Raw genomic sequence first — 5,097 nt, 5'->3', positions numbered from 1 at the left:
ACATTGCAAAAACCCACAGCCATACTGCTACTAATCTCATATTAGCCATGAGTATTTGGGTAGGAGCACCAACGGGCTTGTTGCTGAATAGATAAAGAAATAAAGAAACAAATCCTTAGTAGAATTTAAGGAAAGAGAAACTGATTAATTTTCACCAATTCCTTTTAAATTACAGACAAACAAAATTATGTTAAATATGTATAATCTTAAACATTTATCTCTCTGTAGACATGGTCACTGTACAGCACAAACTTTAATTCTGTCATTATTTTCAGTCCCTTCAGCCACAGAACAACCATTCGTGCTAATTTATGTTAAAAGCTGCTGTCAGACCATTGAAATGCAGTGGAATGACAGCTCATCACCAAAGGAGTCACCAAAATTGAGATCAACTCAAATGTTGCATATTATAACATCAAGTTGACCTCTATCAAAGTGTCATTATGTGCTGCTGTCTCTTTCTTGCTATTCAAAATGGATTAATAAACCATTCATACTGTAACATAGAGTATGAACACAGTAACACAGTCATTTCAGTACCAGACTTTCATTTGTCGCCTGTAACATCGTTGTCAATCTGTCAGGAAACCATAGCAGTAATAATATCGTTTTTTGACCTCCCAATCCACAGTTAATGGCAGCAGATATCTAAATAGACAACCCTGTTTGGGGCTTTTTTCAAAACATGTAAAAACTACAGAGAGGCCTTCAACTTCAAAATGTCTTTATTGCTAAATCACGCAAGTGAACACATTTGATTCAATGTGTGGACGCAGTGAGCCTGACCAAATGGGGTGGACAATATCAGCAACAGGAAGCACTTTCACATGACTTGCAGTGCAAAAGGTCATGATAACATATTGAGCGAGGATACAAAGTTTCACAGTGAGCCATCCTTTTGATACAACAAAAGATAAATAACAACACGTCATACACAAAAATGCATTTACCACCAACAACCCATAGTAACAAAGCATGTTTATTTCCGTGGGTGTATTTTTCTTTTTGAGAATAACATGACATGGGAGATGTTCTGGAAATGTCACTGGTTTTGCAATCTATTGGTAGTCTGAAATGTAAAACTAATGTTATTTAAAAAATACATGAAAGTATATTGTCACATTCAATTGGTTTTGAATAAGTAAAGTAGTAGAATAGAGGGGGCATTCAGACGTAATCCTTCCAGACATGCTAAACTAAAACACTTGGAATGTTAATTTCTGAACCTGGGGTTGTTCAATTATTCATCTTGGTTGAATTAAACTATTATTTTACTCTAGAGGTTAGCACTGCTAAATAATAGGTATGCAGCAGCTTGTCTCTGCTGCTTTATAGTGCAGTCTAGTCCGTGGCGTTGCTTTTGTCAGGAATGTTTTATTCGATTTGAAAATATAACTATATGAATGCATGAATAAGGAACAAAAATATAAAAAAGCATTGAATATATTCAAATAAACATCACTGGAACAGTGTTAAATCAGTAAACACTGAATCTACTCGTTGCTGAGTTGAAAATGTGTTGGACGCCATGTCCTGTTTCTAAAGAAGAAGTGCTATTTTGCTCAGAGATCAAGCATGGATCTGCACCACTAAATAAGGCAATTGCTGCACAGCCATCCATGTCTACTGCATATGTCTTAGAAGTGCCGGTCTGCTGGTCTGTGTCACACCACTTGGCAGCTCAGTCTCTTTTAGAACAGCCTCTTACCCACCACAGCGGTGGAGAAGGAAAGTAGTAGAAAGCTGTCCATTTTGCTTAGCACTGTTGCAAGCAAAACACACATGTTTATTTCTGGTGGTTAAAATAATTTACTGCTTCTAGCCGTCTCGAACGAAAACACTTATTTTATTATCGTTGCCACTGGTTTTTATATCAACAGAACACTGAATGGATCCTTTTCTGTGTTTGCAAGTAATGTTTGGAAATCACACAATGGCAGCATCTCCTACAGTAAGACCGCTGACAGTGGCTGAATCAAAACTGCATTTCTTCTATTCTCCTCGCAGCCGTTTGTAACAATTTACATCACGGTATCTGCCCCTGTTAGGGAAGCCATGGCCATCAATTTGAAAGCAATCCCTGATATGGGGTCTCTTCAAGCCTCCGAATCTGAGGAGATGCAACATGCTGCAAAGATGTTTGTTCTGTCAGAAAGCCTTTGTAGATTACATTCCTCTCAGATTGAGAAGGGATTGTCACGCTGCATCTGTTCATACACTAAATATACGTTGTAGACTAAAGTCATTTGCTGCAATCTCTATACTGGTTTAAAAATGATTATTTTTGTTATCTTTTTTTAAAATTTGCATAATGTTCAGAGACTTGTTCAATAACAAATTCAATTAGCAGATGTGGAGGTTAATTTTCTTTCTGAAGCTTCAAACTTTGTGGTTCTCATACTAATACTTTGTGACTGAGGTTAATCTTAAACCACAGTTATTTCATGAAAGTGAATTAGATCCTGTGTGAGTTGACAAAGCCAACCTGTCAGCTGGTGTATAGCATAGAGTAAATGATGATTGAACTGAATCTGACATTGGGGTGTCACTCTGAACAGTGACAGGTGGTTAGTTGTGAAAGCCATGAAGATCTCTTTCACTATGCAGTTAAAATGCAGTGCAAATGATATTGTACATGATGGCTTGATTCACAGTAGCCTCCAGTTCATTTGTCAACTCCTGAAAAAACTTTTGTGAAAGCTTTGTTCCTGCTCTTTTGAACACGGTTCATATTAAATCAATATCTGCTCTCAAACGACACACTGAATGCATTTGCGAAGGTACAGCAACCAGGAAATGACCACCCCGGGGAGGGAATGTGATAAAACTGCTTTCATCAATGCTTGGGAATAGTACAGTGGACTATCATGAAAAGTTGACAGGAATCATGAAGCCCCAGGTGTGCAGGCTGACATAGAAACCAATGTTTTCACACATCACACACGCCTTTCATTCTCTGAAACAATACAATTTATAATAATGATAATGTAGAATTTTCCAGAAGTTATAAACTGTTTAAATAAACTTTCTTAATGTAATGGATCTCACTAACCACCAGCACCATGACTAGACATTAACTTAACATTTTGTTACACAGTGTGACAGACATATTTATAGGACAATGTTCAGTTTATTTCTACTTCAAAGGGCTTTGTGGTTTTTAAAAAGGTAGATACAAACTCAGTTATAATTAGCTGAGAGGCTATTAAAGGCATTCTTAATTGATGGCTTGATGGGAGACATCGGGGGGGGGGGGGGGGGGGGGGGGGGGTTTGTCCATTTTGGTCTTAATTAGGGTTTCATGGAAGCCATTTGACATGTTGCAGAAAAGAAAAATGGTGTTTAAACTTTAAAACTCATGATTCTTTTTAGCGGCTACAGTATCGGCGTCCTGGTATTTTGCATGTTTGCTCACTGTAACTGTTTACTGGGACACTTGAATACAACAGAGCCATCGTTAATGTTTTTAGTAACACTTGTGCTTTTCCTGCTATGGAAAGTCAAAATATCTGCTGTGAAAAAAGTATTGAGAAAGGAGGCAACTACCGAAAAATGCCTGGGAGACACATGGACACTGAACTACCAACAAAGACTTAGCTGGTCTAGTGAAGCCCACGAAGCTGCACCATGGTGACACCAAGCCAGCATGCGAATAAAAAGCCATGACCTGAAACCTCGACCTCGGTGAGTTGACCTAGCCTATCCTTCCTCTGTCAAACCACAGGGATAGGCCCCAGTTTGCCAGGCCTGAGGTTTCTATTATTTTTGAGCAAGTAGATCTATCATTGCCTGCCTGCAACAATGGTAAACCTGTGTGTGTTTTACTTGATAAACCTGTGTGTGTTTTACTTGATAAACCTGTGTGTGTTTCCTGTGGCTTGCCTTGAGATGTTTACAGTTTCTGGACTTTCCAAGTAAAACCAAACTGTGCAGATAAAGCAATGTAGTGACAGATGTGAGTGTTGTGTGAGTGTCTGGACATAAAGGAGCTTTCTCAGCAGCACAACAGACATTTTGACTTGTCAAACATAACTGTAATTAATAGCATAAATATTGGCTCTGTTAGGGCCATAACTTTTGAACACTGGGAGAAATCGCCCCCCTTCCTGCAGCCATGTGCTCTCAATCGCCTCCAAAACACAACAGCAGGTTTAAGTTATAATCAAATGGATTTATTATCCATACAAACATAAAAACAGTTACAAACCAAATCAAACAGAATCACACTATTAATAACAAAACAAACACATATATATATATATATAAAATGAAAGTGAGGCCCCATCCGGGCCACACGACAGACAGTTGTGTCTGCCCCATGGTACCGAGGAGGTCTGAATCTCTCCGGGATTCATATCTCCTTTTTCCCCCAAAGTCTCTGAAAAGTCTCACATTACATATCGATCAGCTCAATGATTGGCTGAAATCCAATAAGCCCCTCCTGGGCCGTTGACCTATTGTTCTGATCTTAACGCCTCACCCAGCCACTTTCGCCTCCAGCACATTCCTCAAACCTGATCACACAGACACTCAAACACACTACTTGGTTCAAACTCCTACAAGTACATACACTGTATCACATAATATCCATAATTAGGAACGCTTTAAAACTTAAATCCCTCACAGCTCCAATCTATTTAAGTCTTCCAGTTAAGTTCAAGGCCATAGTGATGCACCTAATATGAACGGAGCCATCATTAATGTTATTAGTTACACCTGTGCTTCTCCTGCTGTGACAAGACAAAGTGTGCTGCAAGAAAGGCAATGGACAGGGAATTTTAAGTACTTATATGTGTGACAAAAGACTGAGGTCTGCAAAACACTGTTTGGAAAGAAGTGCTTAAGAAGCTGTTCATGAGTTACAGCCCTGAAAAGAATGTTTCACCTCAGCTGCATCCTCTTGAGGAGCCCCATGAACACTTAATTTGAGTGAAGGAATGTTAAAGGAAGACTTCAGTGTGAGTTAAGTCTTGCACGACATACCAGGAGCATCAAACTGTGGCGTTTCCACAAAGTTCGAGGTACTCTAAGTCAAGAGCTACATTTTAGTGAGGAAGACCAAATGGGCAGAGATTTTACAGTGATGGATGTGGTGAA

Source organism: Anarrhichthys ocellatus, unplaced genomic scaffold, assembly GCF_004355925.1.
Source record: "Anarrhichthys ocellatus isolate YVR2014 unplaced genomic scaffold, GSC_Weel_1.0 scaffold58, whole genome shotgun sequence".
Lineage (NCBI taxonomy): Eukaryota > Metazoa > Chordata > Actinopteri > Perciformes > Anarhichadidae > Anarrhichthys > Anarrhichthys ocellatus.
The sequence above is the reverse complement of the archived record's forward strand: the minus strand, read 5'-3'. Positions refer to the sequence as shown.